At 33.4% G+C, this 19,687-nt stretch overlaps 1 protein-coding gene across 1 annotated transcript in view; it reads right to left on the bottom strand.

Moving 5' to 3' along the window:
- The window catches only part of LOC149426035 (uncharacterized), a 157,245-nt gene that overhangs the window by 64,284 nt on the left and 73,274 nt on the right, over positions 1-19,687 (bottom strand). The window contains exon 2 of the mRNA XM_089642951.1: positions 9,068-9,121. The gene's annotated coding sequence lies outside the window, so the exon portion shown is untranslated. The remainder of the gene's footprint in view (positions 1-9,067; positions 9,122-19,687) is intronic.

The following is a 19,687-nucleotide window of genomic DNA, read 5'->3' as shown; positions in this document are numbered from 1 at the left end:
CCGCAATGTTTCGCTATTGTTAATGTCTTTCTCGGGCGGGTCCGACTTCTTTCACCATTCACTACTGTATACCACAATGTTACTGTTAAAAAACTACATTACATCGACTTTAATTCAAGTCCATATCTCATTCCGGTGCAGAGATATTGCGTTAAGTATTCCTCGGGCGTCCCCAACTATTTTACCATTCAAAATACTATATTAACACTTCTGGCACTGATAAAAATATACTTTTAAATTTAAAGCGACATCGGTCAAGAACATTCGGAGATATAAAATTTTGAACAAACGAACTAGTACATTTTCATTTTTATAGATTTCCATATACAGGGTTTTCCAATAAGAGGTGTTATTTTGATATTCAATCGTAAAAAATCAATAGTTTCGTTGCTTGTGTGGCACGTAGCGCCGTCTTGTTGAAAAAAAACGTTGTCTAGATCAATACCATTCAATTCCGGCCATAAAAAAATCACTAAGCATCTCTCGATAGCGCAATCCATTCACCGTAACTGTTGCTCCAGCCTCATTTTCGAAAAAGTAAGGTCCAATGACTCCGCCGGACCATAAACCGCACCAAAAAGTCGTTGAGGATAGAGAGGCTTTTCAACAATAACTCTTGGGTTTTCCGTGCCTCAGATGCGACAATTTCGCTTGTTGACGAAGCCACCGAGGTGGAAATGGGCCTCATCACTCAAAATGATTTGCATTTGATTTACTCAAGTGAATTTTAATAATTTCAATGCGTTGTTGAAGTGTGTATTGTTCCATTTTTATTAATGGCGTAGTTATTACTTGTCAAATGTCAAAAAATTACAGCTTCAAAGTAATATCTACCGAAATAGCGGGCTATTCAAAATAACACCTCTTATTGGAAAACCCTGTAGTATATTCAAGAGCTTATTATGAAAATCTTTTAAGAAATAGTTGCTATTATTTTTATTACAAATGCCCTTATTCATTTTCAAGTAAATTCTGAAAATAATTTCCCCACTTAAGAGGTATATTATTGTATTTTAAATTTGATTAAGGTCGTTAAAGTGGGAGCATTGCTTGAAAAGCACAATTTGAAAAAAGCTGAATTTTTTGTAGATCATAATAAGTTAGTATAATTATGGGTCCAGCGGATTGAAAATTTTGAATGTTGACATAACATTCGACAATCGGCCCCCGGAAATTATTTTATTGCCCAAATACGAGATCTGCAGGAATGCCGACTATAGAAACCGGTTGACAACGCGTGTTTTTTATTAATAACCAAATCAAAACAATATTAATAAAACAGGTTTCTTTGATCAAATAGTACAATAATTTATACTCATATTCTATCAGGCTTTTAAAAAGGCGTGGTTTTTAACTTCCAATAATAATTCTATGGCATGTCTTCTGATTCCCGAATAATCATAAATTCACCGCTCGTGTGCATCTCAGAATCATTATTACTTTTAATCAATTGGTTATCTTTTTCAAATCAGATACTTTCACGTTATTTTAACAGAAAAGCCATCACTCAGTTAACTTTCTTTCGCTTTTACTTTCTTCTTTAGTGTTTCAAATAAAGCATGTTTAAAAAGTTTTTTTATCTTGTGGTAATCATAAGCCGCGTTAATCCTTTGGAAGGTTTTTGGCAGAATAGCCACCACATTATACTAAACATGCTGAGCCTGAATCCTTACCACAAAATGTCGAAGAGTATTTAATCATTGAAGCGATTAGCGATTCTTTAACGAAAATTTGAAAAGATACAATCGCATCTAGAAATTGAACCCAGGAACCTTAGCCTTGCCGGGGCACTATCTACCAATGAGCTAATCCGACCCTATTACCTTCGGTCAAATTTAACTGTATCATACTTCGACTCATTGTCTTCATTTTATTAATGCATATTTTTATTGGCTGCTATCTTTATGTATGATCGCAAGATACTTCCCGAACTAAGTGCAATCTAGGTAGTGTCTTAGATAAATATATCAATTTTTACATTAAATGTGCGACATCTATTGAATTTTCTGCAAGTCTAAGATGAATATTTTCTTAGGTTATGTTAAAAAAAACTTTGGAGTGACAGCTCTCAAAGTTAATTTATGTCAGTTGCAAGTGAGAATTTTGGGGTTTGAAGAGATTTTCCGAGAATGTATACAATTTTTTTTTAAACTTTTTTACTAATTCCTATGTAAGTTTTGTTTGTATTTTATTATGACTTTAATGTATGTGATTATGAGAGAACTGGAATATTAAGATTCAATTCATCAAACTTGATGAATTGTTCAAAACCAAAGATATTAGAAGAACGAGATGTGCTATGCGCAGTTCGTACTGAGTGGAATTGTTTTGCCGAGTGTCGCCGGTTTTGTTCACCAATACTATTGCACACCTTCGCTTGCGCTAAGGTATCCGCACTAATACATAGAACAGATTTCTGTGCGTACACGTTCCGATACCGTTCAAAGTACCCTAATTAGGTAGTACTCCGGCTACGGTCCGGCGGCCAACAAAGCATATCTCGTTCTTCTAATATCTTTGTTCAAAACCCTACCGGGCACTGAGAGATTATTTACCACTTCAAAAAGTTTACCACATCAAAAAAGTTTACCATGTAAAAAAAATTTACCATGTAAAAAAAGTATACCACATCAAAAAAGTTTACCATGTAAAAAAAGTTTACCATGTAAAAAAAGTTTACCATGTAAAAAAAGTTTACCACATCAAAAAAGTATACCACATCAAAAAAGTTTACCACATTAAAAAGGGTTTTCCAAAACAGGGGTAAAAAAAAAATAATACGCACGCTTGCTTCTCGCCATTACCTTACTTCAAAACTGTATTCAAAATATGTAGATAAATGCAGTGGCTATCAGGCTTCTAAGGGGTTAAAATAAACGAAAACCGGTAATATGATTATATTTATAGATATCGTAAAACATTTAGTTGAAAAATACAATGTCTTGATTTTAATAAACGGAACAGATAAACCGGTAAAAATGTGTTGTTGATTTCCTTACTTCTGGCGAAAGCAGAATTCTTTCATATCGGTATAGTTCGCACTTCTAGTTTAAAATTATAATAGTCTCGTTTTAAATCTGGATACTCGAATTTACAATTTTTTTTTTTTATTATTTGTCCCCTATAGACTCATAACTACTGGACCGATTTAGCTGAAAATTTAGCCCGAGTTTTTTTTAAATAGTAACAATGTGGCATACAGAAGTGAATGGTGGAAGTCGGGGACGCCCGAAAAAGATGGAACGATCAAGTGAAAAAAAAACTTATAAAAAGTAAACTTTTTCAATTCTTTAGAATATTATTTCCACCTTAAAAATAGACCCAATTTTTTTGGTACACTAGAATTCATAACCTGAAAACTTGACTCCAAACCATTTATAACCCCGATCAACGCCGGGTACACGTCAACTAGAAACAAAAAAATACTACATGACGTTAAAATCTTTCACAGATTACGCAAAATTATAAAAATAATCACGAAATATAGTTTTCAGAATGATAATTCATGAAGATTTAGGTTATGAGTTGTGTTTGAAAGTCAAAAACAAGACGGAATTAATTAATCTCGAATGGAACCAGAGTAGGCGCCATGAAACGAAGATTCATTAATTCATTTTTCAAATCTGACAAGTCATTATTAACATAAGGTTTAATTTGTGAAATCCCGAATTAAATATGAGATGTGGCGCTGCCGATATTGTCGAATTAATTCTAGGTCAATTGTTGAGTTGACTTATTGTTCTATACCAGGGTAGCAAAACAATTTCAAAGGCTTTACAATTTAATTAATTATGCTGCCAACGATCGGGTAAGAAACGTTTTGTATTTAGTTTACAATTTTTCTAACCTTTCTTGTATTTTGTCTGATGCCAATTGCAGTTTATATTTGGATTCTCCTACAGATGAGTAAATCAAATCTTTACCAAGGTGATAACTAGAGTCCGATTTGATACCTGGTCTCTGTGTTTCTTCCAGACTCAGGATCCTTCTTTTCCTCAAAAGGGCCCTCTACACCCCCTTCCAAGAATGGCATAAGCCCCAAGCGAAATTATTTCCCTCCGGGGGATAATTTGTTTTCCTTGCTTTGAAAAAACAGACATCAACAAGCAATTACTAACGTTACGTTTATTTTATTTTATGTTCATTGCCTTCCTATTATGTTTTAACTATTTTAAATTTGTATTTGTTGAAATATCTTAATTATTATATATCTCATGTTGTATGGCAAACGGTGTTTGCATCATCCACCCAGTTTTTCTGGATTAAAATCTCAAATGAAAATTAAAAAAAAAAAATACAAGAATAACTTGCTTGCATACTCGCAAGTGAGGCTGTTTGATTTGTTTGACACGTTTCCATGGCAACTCAGGACAGTGGCAATTCAACACACTTTTGAAAAGTTATATAAAGTAATTTAAAGTGATGAAAAAAACTGTCCTAACCTAACACACCAGCGAATTTCACAGACACAAAATACTACATCTCATGGCTTGTTTGATAGGAAAGAAGGATGGTATCATGTTATTTACAAAAAAATAATTTTGCTCGTTTGCCAAAGGTTCTAAATCCCTGTTCTATTCGAATTAACACAACTACCGTAGTAGATATTTATAATTTTGAACAAAGAAACGAAACGCCGAGATTTCTCCGCGGGCGGCGGACCGAACAGCGGTTGAATCACTTCTGAAAGGCACGATTCTAATTGAATGCAGATTTACTCAAAACTAAATTTTTATGGGTTAAGTGCATTAATTTATTTTAAAGGTGATTACTGCGGCTGGGAGCATGCGGTGGTCACATTTTATATATAAATAAAAATGTTAATGTTCGTTTGTTCAAAATCTTAAATCTCCGAAAGTTATTCACAGATTGCTTTGAAATTTTGACAAAATGTTGCATTCGAACACGTGTGTGTTTTGATATACCTTTACTATATTTATGTAACCTGTGACAGGTAAAAACATGCTTTTGAAACAGCGCCATCTGTAGGACTAACAAACATGTTGTTTTTAATGGCGCAATCTGATGGACGTAAAAGCAACATTCGCAATTGATTCTCAATTTTCCCCGAAGATTGATCCACAGCAACGCGTGGCGGGGTTTATCCCTTGCTATATAATAATTAATTATAACTTTTAGGAACAATTGAAATCGCTTAATATTGGGACACTCCTCAAATGGATATTTATTGTAAATTATCAATTTGGTTGATGAAATATCGAACGATAAGTTTTCGACTTTTGTATGGAGCACCAATTTAAAAAAATAAATATGTGTTAAATATAGAGTCACATTAGCTCAGTTGGTAGAGCAGTGCCCCGGCAAGCCAAGGGTCCTGGGTTCAAGTCCTAGATGTGATCGTATCTTTTTCTGATTTTTCTGTTTTAAATTTTCGTTTAGGAATCGCTAATATTGTCTTCAATAGTTGAATCTATTTTCTTTTTCAGACAGTATCCGAGTTCCTGATAGGAACATTCCTACGCACATGCGTATTTTGAGGCCGTACAGGATCATAATTAAATCATACATGGTAAATTCCATCGTTCTACCCTATTCATTAATGACTTATCTATAATTATATATTACGTATCTATAATTTATTGTTTTGCAGAAATAAAAATGTTTAACATGTAACTGAGTTTTTCATTTTCCTGTCGTTAGGTAATATTTTAACATTTAAAACATTTTTTATTTTAGGCCAATAAGTAGGCTCCGAATGAGAATTATATCGTCTATGGTCGCTCTTTTTTTTTGAGTTTCCTCTATAGCAGTGATGGGCAAAGTACGGCCCGCGGGCCAAGTCCGGCCCGCCAGGCTAGTCAATCCGGCCCGCGACATTGTTTTGAATAACCCTACCACAATTTACCAATTGAACAAAATGTATTTTTTACGTAGATAGAATAGAATACTTAACGGGTTCCTTCTCATTGTGTTTTAAGTACGGTATTATTGCATCTAATATTAGTTTGCACACAACCTCGCGCTTTGCAGATCGGTAGCATGGCGAATGCATGGCGATGTGAAGTGCAATGCGTGTGTTGCTAGGCTAAGTTCGGGACGAATCGGGCGCTACCATTTTCGTTTCCTCTGTTGAGTTCTACAAGGCCCTGTCAAAATCAAGTTTCCCAAACCTGAAATCTCACGCTCAGAAGATAATTGCGATGTTTGCATCTTCCTACATCTGTGAACAGGTGTTTTCTACTATGAAACTTCGCAAAAACAGTGTTAGAAACCGATTGACTGACCACCATTTAGCTTCACTACTGCGAATCAGCTCATCCCAGTTTTTACCAGATTATGATAAACTTTTAGAAGCTCAGCCACAGTTTCATCTGTCACATACGCCTTCACACTCTTCTAAAGAATAATCAATTTTTGTTACTTTTTTACCATTTTAGCATATAATGTACTCAAAATTATGCATGATGTAAAAATTAAAAATAAAGTACTTATATGACTTATAAAAAATTATTTTAATAATTTTTTTTTCCGGCCCGCCTAGATAATTTTTTATTTTATCTGGCCCTTTCCTTAAAAAGTTTGTCCATCTCTGCTCTATAGTCATCAGTGGTGTGTGGCGTAGTATTGTCGCACGCATAAAATTTATCGAAATATTGGAATATCAATGGTTAAATAAATTTATGGTTTAAAAAAATTAACCAATTTGTTACATACGAAAAGCCCGAAGATATCGATCCGAATGGTTTATTTATGTCATTCACTATCCGAACGTTTAAGAGGACACACGTGAATAATTAGCGCTAGAAAACAACTCCTTAAAATGGATACCACTGCTGACGAAGCCGCTCAAGTGGTGGCACTCCTGCAATCAGGGATGCGACAGTGTGATGTTACTCGGCAACTAAATTTAAGGCGAAGCTTAATGCCAAATAACTATTTTGATTAATCTTTATAACGTATTGGTGTACATTAGGAATGCCAAAAATTTTTTTTTAGATAAATTGAAGGTTTTCCTATCGCTTTGCTTGATCATAATACAAATAAAAAACTAAGTTACTCAATAAAAAATATAAATGCAAACTACTAAAAAATATTTTTTTCAATAGAAGTGTATGAACGCATAACGGAAACAACTTTTAAAAAATACATTATTATAGCCAAGATTATCTGTGACAGTTTCACGTGTTACGTGTCACGTACCTTTGTTGCTTTCTTATAAAATTATTTACAAAATTAATAAAAAACAGTGTTTTGCTTGAAATCGAACGTTTCTAGACTCCGTTTGTCAAGCGATTTTAATGCCTATTACCTACGTTATAAGGTATACCAAGAATATACACATTTTTGTCTAGTAGCTTCCGCTTAAGCCGTTTTGCCGTTCGACGGGTTCTCCAATGGTTTCAAGGGAATGCTGGCGACGCGACGCAGCACATCCAAAAGAGACGATCGCTTTACTGTCTCATAAGATTTTGCAATAGGTGCGATTTTTGTGACGCTGAGTGTGTGTTCTCATTGAGTATGGCGTCTAACCTCTTCAATAACATGTTGGTATAACTATTGCCTTACAGGGCTGAGCCAAGTACCTACTTCAAGTCCACTCCACAGAGGATTGCATTTAATAATATAAAAACATGCGAAGGCCTCGTAAATTTCAAATTGCCACATACAAATTTTATCATAATATTATAATGAATAATGTACCAAATTGTAAATATAAAATTACAAGAATTCATAAAAAATATATAGACAGCTAACTGAAGTCGCCGGCGTTGCCCGGGCTTTACACATAGTTTTTCGAAATCGTACTTAGACAGTGACACTTCTCTTGTTAAAGGCCAGGTGTGCAAAATTTCATCAATCTCGGAATAAAACTGTAGATTTGTATACAACTCAAATCCACGCCGCCCATCTGGTGTCAGGTTTCCGCCAGCGATCAAAGTCAATCTTCTTCTAATATATATAAACGAAGAGTGTCAAGAGAAAATCTACAGTTTTATTCTAAGATTGATGAAATTTCGCACACTTGTCTTGTTTAAGTCTGATTTAGAAAAACTCCGTCTATTTATATTAATAGCATAAAGATAGATATTTGAATAACATTAAAATTCCTAGTAGTTCTTGCTACCTACCTTTTTTTGAATTTTGAATATTTTTTTTTCAATTAATTCTTTCTCAAAAAACTTTATAAAATATGCCTTTTAAATCGTGTAATATTTAAATATTAAATTTAAAAAAACACACTTTGTAATACACCATTCTTTTATTGAATTAAACTGACAGCCAACCAAATATCGCTCATCTCAAGCTTCTTCAGGGCTATTATATAAACGGTTCGCTGTTAGTTATTTGCTTTCTTCGATAAAATTTAAATCTTTAATGGTAAATATATTAATTTTAAAAAGAAATAAACATCGAATTACAAATTCATACTAGATATTTACTATAACTATAATAACCATTGATTAAAAAAAAACAAGTATTTAGGCCTCAAATTCCAAATTTAAGTTTTGTATGAAAAAGGCCCCTTTTCCTAATACAGGTTTTCCAATAAGGTGTTATTTTGAATAGTCCGCTATTTCGGTAGATGTTACTTTTGAAGCTGTCATTTTTTGACATTTGACAAGTAGAAACTACGCCATTAATAAAAATGGAACGATACACGCTTCAACAATGCATTGAAATTATTAAAATTCACTTGAGTGAATCAAATGCAAATCATCTTGAGTGATGACGCCCATTTTCACCTCGGAGGCTTCGTCAACAAGCAAAATTGTCGTATCTGGGGCTCGGAAAACCCAAGAGTTATTGTTGAAAAGCCTCTTTTTTCTCAACGTGTGACTGTTTGGTGCGGTTTATGGTCCGGCGGAGTCATTGGACCTTACTTTTTCGAAAATGAGGCTGGAGCAACAGTTACGGTGAATGGATTGCGCTATCGAGAGATGATTAATGATTTTTATGGCCGGAATTGAATGGTATTGATCTGGACAACGTTTGCTTTCAACGAGACGGCGCTACGTGCCACACAAGCAACGAAACCATTGATCTTTTACGATTGAATATCAAAATAACACCTCTTATTGGAAAACCCTGTAAAATGTAAACGTACCTTTATATTATATCTTCAACCTTGTTGAAGGGCCTTGCTGTCACAGATTAGGATCTAGAAAAAAAGGAAAAAATAACATTATTAAAAGATCTACATTAACCTTTATGCTACACTGTACCCTGTCTTTGACCTACTTTAAATTCACATAATAATAAATGCGTGTTACACTCGTAAAGAGACACATAATTGGCAATTAATCATTATCGTCATCACACCGTGTCTCCTCTACATTAATGTAGTACAAGTAATGAAAGCAAAGATTTCAAATATAATATTTATTTATTTATTTACACCCTTCGGGCTTTTACATAAAACAATTACATTACATAGTGCATTAAAAAATTAACAAAATAATAATATGTTTATTCCCAGCTACATGAACGGGATTTGCAATTCAATTTATTCAAATTGGCAGTATAGAAACAATCATATTTATAAATAAAAATGTGATTATTCATTTGTTCAAAATTGAAAAACTCTCCGAAAGTTATTCACAGATTGCTTTGAAATTTTGACACAACATAACGTTGCATTCAAATACGATGACAGGTAAAACTGGTTTTTTTAAACAGCGCCATCTGTTGGCATTAAAAGCAACACATAAAAGTAAGGTATAAGGTAAATATTTACATACAAAGGTAAGTTACAGATTACATAATTTTGTTAGCGAAACAAAATGTTAGAAATTTCTGATTTAAATTTTAGTATGGAATAGAAAAATATATCAACAGAACTGGATTTATTTCCTAACTTATGTGAGCCTTTGGTCTGGGAAATTAATGATGAATAAACAAAGAACAACTCAGGAAGCCTAGTGTTACGATTTGGTACTCGGAACGTTATTAGCTTAGTTGAGTCAGGTGCATTTTGTAACAAATGTATTTTAGGACCGCAAAGTAATTGGATAGATTTGGAGTACCTACCAAATATTTTAAATTTCAATGATTCATGAGCTAATTTGAAGTAAAAAATTTACATTTTGATTTCCGTCTTTTAATAAATCAGTAGGTATTGGAGAGTTAAGGTCGGTGTGAGATGTTTACAATGATGTAGTGAAATACAGATGTAGTGACAACATGTGAAAGTATTATTTTTTTATTATTTTTGTTTATTTTTTATATATTCAATAATATTGTTATTGGGTTTATAAAAACAGTTTATTTTTAAACAAGTTCTGCTGTGTAATTATTATTACGCGTGACAGCTGTTTCGCCCTCTGAAGGCATTATCAAACTCAAATTCTACAAATTAAACTTAATAACAATAAATAAAAATACATGTGAAAGTTTTTTTTGTTAAAATAAAATACTAATAAAATATTATGTAATACATACAAGCACATTTTTTAAACATTTAAACAGTTATGTCAATGCTCCATAGATCGTGGTGTAAATGACGCAGCGAACTTTCGAAGGAAAGGAAATTATTTTCCTCAGAGCCTCCTGTGTGGAGTTAACGTTAAAAAATACTGTTTAATATTGAAACAGTTTTGGATAATACCCAGTGGCGGCTCGTGACTTTTGGGTGTACTAGAGTGCTAATATTATAAAAAATAGCATTTCTGATGTTGTTATAGCTGAAAATGATTTTTTATGTTTTTTCGAAAATCGATTTTTTGTATGAAGATTTTCAGGAAATTTCAGTATAGCCGTGCGCCGCACGGAATTCCTGAAAATCTTCATACAAAAAATCAATTTTTCGAAAAAAAATAAAAAATCGTTTTCAGCTACAACAACATCAATTAAGCCATTTTTTGTAATAATAGCACTCTAGTAACCCAAAAGTCACGAGCCGCCACTGATAATACCTACCATTTTTCCCATCATATACTAACATACCTACTATCAATTTCCACCCTTAAAAACAGCCTTACCCACATTGGAAAGAAGATGATTTGTTGCATTGTAAACTGTCGCAAGTACAACATTCTAATTCGTGACGTGTAGCAAGAAGGTGTAATCGTCTTGTCCTCGTCGTATATTCACATGCTTTGTGCTCTATTTGCAAATATCAAAATCATATTAAAGATTATCTCGTTTTGGAGGAAATATTATAGGATATATTTTTTGATTCTCTCCCTCTATTTACGAAAAACTTTTTTAGCACACTGAATTCGCCCACATAACACATACAACCACACACAGACACACATGCACACGTACACACACACTCACACACACCTCTCTCCTTCCCCAGCACACTAATTAACTTAACTTAAAAATGTAACTTAACCGTAAAATGTATAATATACCTCACATGTACATATGTCAGCGACACGTTATTGGTACCAATTATTGTACTAAATTCTATAACTTTGTAACTATTGTCCTCTATGTAATTATGTACTGTTTGTTTCTGCAATAAATAAAATAAAATAAAAAATAAGTGAAAACGAAGCTTATATTTATTTAAATTCTAGATAGTAATATGTTTAAATATAGGTACATCAATTAGTAGTGACAGTAGATAATTACTGTAATAACTCTTATTAATAAACAAAAATCCAGAGCTAATTTTTCTAGTGTTTTTGCAGTTCCAGATATCTGTCTAGAACAAATCGATTTAAAAAAAAAAGTTGCATTAATTTTCTTCGGAAAATGATGTCATTTCTTCTACAAATCACATAACTCTGCTGTAGACAGTGCCATCTGCGAATTCGTCCCGATTGACAAATGGGCGTTATAAATTCCCTGTAACGGGGTTAAACTGTGACGTATTGCCGACCGAATGATTGTTTCACAGTGGCTTGTTGCTAAATCCTCAACTAACCTGCCCCCTGAAGTAAGCATTATTTTAAAACTCTTTCTTGCGCAGTTATTGCTATTACCAACATAGAAATTAACGGTCTTACTTAAAAACGTGGTGAAAAATTTATTCAATTGATAAACGACCGTGTACGTGAAAATATTACTAATAAAGAAAATTATATAAAATAGTTCATGGAAAGATATATACATTGCTTACACAGACAAAAGGTTTTTTTTTAATGTTGTATAAACTGAAATTTCTCATCGAATTTCGGAATATTACAAGGTATTGAAAATGTTCTATACATTTCTTCTTTTTGAAGATGTCGTAAAAACAAATACCATTTTAAGAAACTAGACAAAATTATGTTTTAGATTTTTGTATTTGAAATAGACTTTGATATTTATAAATTGTAAAATTTTAATTTCAAACATATTTTTACTCCAAATGTCGAAAAATTTAGGGAATTCGAAATTTTAAACACATTCTTTTTATTTAGGGAATCTGCAAGAAAACTGTCACCTTAATTTTAATCTCGTTTACACAATAAAAAATATAAAAAATATATTATAATAATTCCCAGAGAATAACAACAAAAATTAGATTTTGAATTCAATGTTAGCGCAATATGAAAGTTGATTTCTATGATATATATTTAGCTTCACATACATAAATAAATAAATAATGTGTGTTATTAAAAAATATCACTTTTACTGTCAATTAAAGAATAATGTGCCCGAAATAAATTAACTTTTTCAAGAACGGAGTTTCATGTGACAGTCTGCGGAAAATCCAACGATGCCAGTTCTTCTTTCGGAGCTCCGGTAAAAAATTTTTACTAGTACCAACTCGAATCTGAACTTTTACAGTGTTTATACAATGTGTAATAACAACACTGTTTAACGGAGGTGAAGTGGTTTTTCTTTGGTGAGGCTGTTATTATGCGCGTAATAATAACAATAAGTAGTATTATAATTAAATTATATTTCGATTTGGAAGGCGGGTATAAGTACCGCTGCCCAAAATCGAAATGGTTTGGGTGGTAGAAGTCTGGGATGCCCGAAGAAAACTCAAAATTTTCTACAAACCATTCATAACCCCGAGCAACGCCGGGTACAAGCGTGGAATTATGTTGTATACAAATCTACAGTTTTTTTCCCGGGATTGATGAAATTTTACACACGAGACCTACAAAATACGAGTAATGTGACTGTGTATGTGAGAATTGGAAAAACTACCCCAACCCTTTTCCTACACATTAAAAGCATAATTTTGATATTTCTTGATGAAATTTTGCACACTTGACGTTCAAAATAAGATGAAAATTACTATCTTCATCTGATTTCGAAAAACTCTGTTTAAAGCCCGGGCTAGTAATTAATATGGGTTGTAAGGTTGTAAAAAGGAGAGTGAATTTTTACTACACAAAAAATGAAATCAAACACAAACCAAAAACAACAACAAAAACTTCAACAAAAAATAAACCATGTAAAAGATACCTTTATGTTCTAATCTTTATCATTATGTGTATATTTATTTATGTACCTACCTACTACTTTTAAATTAGAATGCTACCCAAGCAGCAGTTAATCTTATGTTTAATTGGATATTTTATTTTATTCTATTTCTTCTCTTTGTTATTCATATTTATACAAAATATGTTAGTAGGCTTAGGCACCAGTTAAAAGTACATATACCTATTATTTCATTATTATTTTAATACTATACTTATCAAACAACTTATCAAAATGTTAATACTCATCCTAATTTGACTGTCCTAAAACGGGAATCCTAGTTGGGCAGTCAAAACATTTCTTAAATAATTTATATAAATGTATAATCTTTTACTAAATAAATAAATTTAAAACAAAAAAAATTAAATACACCTGTTATATGAATGCGTTTGTATAGAAATATGCACTTTAGAAGTGAAAATATGTAAATATACGAATAAATCGTAATATTACGATTACTGATCGATTAATCGTTAGCGACAGAGCTGTTTAAGTGTTAAGTTATGGATGCTCTTTGAATGATTATTCATTGAGTTAGGTATTTCTTGGTGTACTAATTTATGCCTGGTTTTTATAGTGTTGTTGAATGTTTTTTTCTGACCTCTGATCGCCGTGCTCTTAGATAGTGGGAACTGTTTTGTTTTCAGGAATACTGCGCGCTTCTTTTGCACGCTTCCGAGAATTATAACTTGCTAATACATTTAGTTTTAATAATACATTTAGCTAATACATTTTTTTAATTTAGTTTTTTTTATCACACTAGCTGACGTGCGCCCGGCGTTGCTCGGGGTAATTAATGATTTTGAGTATAGTTTTGAAGTTGTGAATACTAGTGCACCTGTCGACGGTGTGCATTTAAAAGTTGAAATAGTATTATTGTATTATAATAAGTATTTGTTTAACTTGATCGTGTCTTTGTCTTCCTAGGGCGTCCTTGACCTCTTTAACCATTCAACTTCAAGTCATACACTGTCCTCAAATCTCTTTCTGCTTTCATCACGCACGCCGTATTTTACCACAAATAATTAGTTGAATCCGCTCTTTTCTACAATTAACTTCACGTAATATCATGAAAACCACATTTTTATTGTTAAAAAAACTACATTATATTGCCTATAATTCGACTAATTTCTCTTTTTAGTGCCGAAACAAGAGTTAAGTCTTCCTCGGGTGTCCCCATTCATATATACATATTCTACCATTCATTATTGTATACCACATTGATAACTAACTAACTAACCAACCATCACTCCGTTTTGCCGCAGGGGTAGGCAGAGAGGGCGGACCGCCCGACAACTCGGTCTTGGCACACACTCCTTGCCTCATTCACATTCATGCATAGTCTCATACATAATCTTCTATTATTCTGACTCTTGACATTCTGCTACCATTCATATTTGCGTCATATATTCTCCGTACACTCCTTTCTTCTCATTCGCTCTACATGCCCAAACCATAGAAGCGTTTCTTACTCATTACGCTTACATCAGCCTTGTAATCTTTGCGGAACTCCACATTTCACACATACGCCTGAGGGATCTCATTTCTACAGCATTCAGTATATAAATCGACTCCGTAGATAATACGTTAAGTCTTTCTCGAGCGTCCCCAACATCTTCTACCAATCAAACAACTCTCTAAATACCCGTGGCACTAATAAGAACAAACGTTGAAATTTTCAGTGAAATCGGTCTAGTAGTTTTAGAGTCTATAGGAACAAACAAAGAAACATTCATTTTTATCATTCATCTATATATATATATATAGATAGATAGATGACACACAGGACACACGGCAGGAGTATCATTAAAAGATAAAATTAAAAGCTCACGCATTCGTGGTAGCCTGGGTGTCACTGACATAAAAAGTAAGCTAGAGGAACGACAGTTAAGATGGTATGGGCACATAAGACGGAGACCACCACACAGTGAAGCAGGCAATGTCTATAGAGCTTCAAAGACAGTCATCCAGAGGTAGACCAAAGAACTCCTGGATGACCCAATGCTCCAAAATCCTACAAAGAAACGGCCTAGATGAAAGCGACACTCAGAACCGAAGAAGCTATAACCTGAGAACGAGAAGAGCCGACCCCAACAGCCTACCTAGGCAATGAGTTGGGATAGTGCTAGGAAGAAGAAGAAGATGACACACAGTGAATGATATTTTTCAATGATAATTTAATGTGTGTATGGGACTTCTAAGAAACGTCTAGGTAGTTTGAATGCAAAATAAAAACACGTGGAGCTATGCGATTTTATCGAACAAACAACTCGTATGATTTAGTGTCCCCGTATAATTAGCGAAGCGGTCATATTTTAGTCAGTCGAACTCGAAACTGTATTTATCTCCCAAGCTACGGTATATCAATGAATTCGTCACTGGACCACTGAAAATGACCGACTGCAGACTGCAGTCAGAAACTGCATTCGTAACAGTACCCTGGAATATAAGAGACATGGAGTGACCACGACATTTCAGTATTTTTTTATTGTGTCCAGTTGTTGTGTCAGTTCTTGTTATGTTCAATATGGGAAGCGGGTATGGGTACCACTGTCGCTGGAACCATTTATTGGATAACCAACACCTCTACCATAGGTCACACTAAGTGGTTCGATAATTTTTGTTTGGTGGTAACCGGGTTCATGTGGTCAGGTTTGTCCGTGTCTGCCCGCCAACTGTGTGACATGCCAGATCGCGAGATACTGGTCGAGGGAGACCTTTTGACCTGCAGGACTCTCTCGGAACATCGCCTTCACTGAATTGGGAGGTGTGGATTCTCCTGTCACTCCTGGACACACTGACCCCTCAGATTCCAACCCACCCTTAATGCCTTTATCCTTTCCTAAAAAACCTTACGCGCAGCATCCTCAAGGTTGACATAGGCCTTTAGATGAATTAATTTCCTCATGGCCTCCTGTGTGGAGCTAGTGTAAAAAAATCACAATTAATGCGACGATTAGTACTAATATTAAAAAATACTTTCGAGTAAATCACTGTGTCGAATACCTACGTACCGTGGGATGTGATGTACCATATTGGCACTTGTTGGCCAATGTGCCGTAAAACGCACTGTAACTTGCAATTGTTACGTAAAGGCATTCAGATACACATGGTGCTTACAAACATGGCGATGTGAAAGTAAATTAAAATAAAACGGTGACATCTTTTGTGATTAACGTAATAAATAAAATAAATTATTGTTAAAATATACATAATATTCGTTTCTTCAAGTTATAAATTACATAATGCTTTTAGTATCGACATAAAATTATGTATGTAATATTAATGCGGGCTAAGTTATTGCGGTGACTGTACTTCTTTGAATTAATATTTTAATTTAAACACCATTGTGTGATGAATTGGAATAATATGCTTCCTTATTATAACTACTAGCTGTAGGCCGCCACGCGTTGCTATGGCTCAGTCTGTCTTTGCAGACATAGAATCAATTACGTGTGAGAGTGCATTAATAGTACATTAATGGTTTGATAAATGACAAAACTAGTGAATTATCTAATCTTTGGTCATACATTCATATTGGCAGAGTTATTCAAGATCTACGGAGTCCGCCCAAAACATGATGAAACACCCCTCTAGGGTTCCATCGTTTACCTGTCCTGAAAATTTCAGTTCATCCAAAACAACCTAAGATAAAATATTTTCATTAAAAATATGGTACCTATACTAACGAGAAGAGGTAACCGGACAACTCGGGACAGTCACAAATCAACACACTTTTTAAAAGTGCTATTTTAAAGTCATGAAAAGTAAGTGAGTGTAATAACTAGGTTAATTAGATAAGGATTAAATTATTCGTAATCCGGTTAAAAACGAGATTGCAGGCCTTTAATCAATGAATTGAAAGGTTTCCTGATAAAATTTCATTAAAACACGAATGTGTTATCGTGATGTCGGAACACATGTTCATAAAAATTCAAATATTTTCACATTTCGTCATTTTATATTATCAGCACAAACGAAGCTGCATGAACACTTGTTCCGATATATTATGAATGTACTAAACGTTTATTAGGAAACGGCCTACAATCCCGTTTTTTTATTAAAATACTAATTTTTCTACTAGATATATCTAAAAGATTAGATTCATAGGTTATCATCACTTTGCACATAGACAACCACTTTATATCACTTTTCTACAATTTTGTTAATTTTTCATTGTCCTGAGTTGTCGTGGAAACAACCAAGAAAAAAAATAAGGACGGGTTGTTTCTAAGAGTTTGAACAATTCTTCAAATTTAAAATATAATTTTCAAGTTCTGTGAAAGTTATTTTCAAGTTCTGTTATTTATTAATTCAATTATGATATGATAACAGAACTTGAATGGGGCATTCACAGAACTCGCAAATGAACGTCTAAATTTGATGAATTGTTCAAATTCTATGAAACAACCTATCCTTAGTGATTCCGCGTTAAATTAAAAGTGCTCTAAGAAACTATTACTAAAACACAAAACAGAAATATTAAGAGGAAGCTACAAGCCGAAAATGTGTATATTCTTGGTATGCCGTATATCGTCACGAATATAGGTAATCGGAATTAAAATCGCATGACAAACGGAGTCTAGAAACACTTGACTTCACGCACAAAAGTGGTTTTTTTTATTTTGTAAACAATTTTATAAGAAGGCAAAAAAGTTAACCAAAGGAAACTATCACAGATAATCTCATAGCTATAATATTGTATTTTTTTAAGTTGTTTATATTACGCGTTCATACATTTCTTGAAAAAATGTTTTTTTAGTAGTTTACATTTATATTTTTATTGAGTAATTTAATATTGTATTTGCATTCTACTCAAGCGAAACGATAGGCAAACCTTCAATTTAAGTAAAGCATATTTTTAGGTTTTCATAATGTACACCAATTCGTTATAAAGATTAATCGAAAATAGTGGCTTCGCCTTAAGATGAACTGATCATAAATTAATTTTCTGAGACGCTTTCATAAATCATAAACTCAATTATGCAATAATTAACATTGCGGTATCTACAGTATTTTAAAACACTCCTATTGCTCACGTCTGTAACACAAAGCAAGGCCAGAGGAATTTCGTAAAATTATTTAACTCGTACATTTTCAGGGTCTACGATGGATTTGTAATATTAAGAATACGAAACGGTGTGATATATGGACACTTTCAATTAGTGAAAAACAGTGAATTATTTTACTTGTCGATTTTTAGCAAAGTCTTTTGTAACTATTATTGGTCTTACCTACCTAAAGACAACGCAATTCAATAAGAAAAGTATAAGTACTAAAAAGTAACCTCAATTTCAAAACAATGCGACTGATATTTTCAAATTTAATTCATTATTATTGGAGCAGATATTGTATTGCGTCCATCTACCAACGTTGTTACCATCCAAAAATCTTGAAATTCTGTGTTTCTGTCGTAAGTCATAAGTCGGAGCCAGTGGGACTTTTGCATCTCCCATCTAGGGGAATTTTGTGAGGTATAATGAAATGCTAAAGAAGATGGGGAAGAGGTAGCGCAGGATTGAGAAGTACTTGGCTATTTTGGTTCCATATATGGTCTCTATAGCTGGCGACATTTCAAAGAACGTTTATATTTCGATGGTGATTTTACGAAAAACGCACAAAAATGATGGTGAAACTAAGGTCCCCCTTTCGATAGTCTGATTTTATTGCACATCCTTGTGTTATGTCTGTGAATGTCCTTGTTGCAAATAATTTTGGTTACAGGTTGTTTATTATTATATGCATAATTATCATCGCGTTAAAGGTAGAAAAATATATTTATATAAAACTAAATAAAGATTAAATATTTCATTTTGACAGACGACTTATATACAACAAAAATGTAGGTATCAATATAGAACACGTCTTTTTTCAACCCAAATCCATATGGAAAGACGATATTTGGAAACTGGGTAAAAAAAGCATCGTGTAAAATGGGAATACGAGTACCTATCTACTCAGAAAGGTGAAAAAATGGCCAATCGGGCCCCAAATTTCCAATACAAAACTACGTTTCACCATAATTACGAAATTCAAATAGGTTGCCGATAACAATGTCAGGCAAGTGTACATAAAGGTACAGATACACATTCCCATAAATAAGCACGCTTGCGAGCATGCTTAAAACTAGCTCTTCAACTTTGATATGATATATTTATATTTGCTTGTGTTAGGCATACATTTTTTAAGCATATTCCTGAATAAGCATGCTCAAAGCAAACTATTGAACACATGTACAATTTAAAGGCAGGTTTTCGGCAAAAATGAAAGATTTGCAAGAAAGAAAAAGTAATCAAAATAGTGTCAGTTCCCTACCTTAATCGATATTAGCAAGCTAATAAATAAACCTGTTCAGACA

Source organism: Hesperophylax consimilis, chromosome 2 (assembly GCF_061612785.1).
Source record: "Hesperophylax consimilis isolate HC1 chromosome 2, BYU_Hcon_1.0, whole genome shotgun sequence".
In the NCBI taxonomy this organism is placed as follows: domain Eukaryota; kingdom Metazoa; phylum Arthropoda; class Insecta; order Trichoptera; family Limnephilidae; genus Hesperophylax; species Hesperophylax consimilis.
This window is presented reverse-complemented; position numbering and strand designations above follow the sequence as displayed.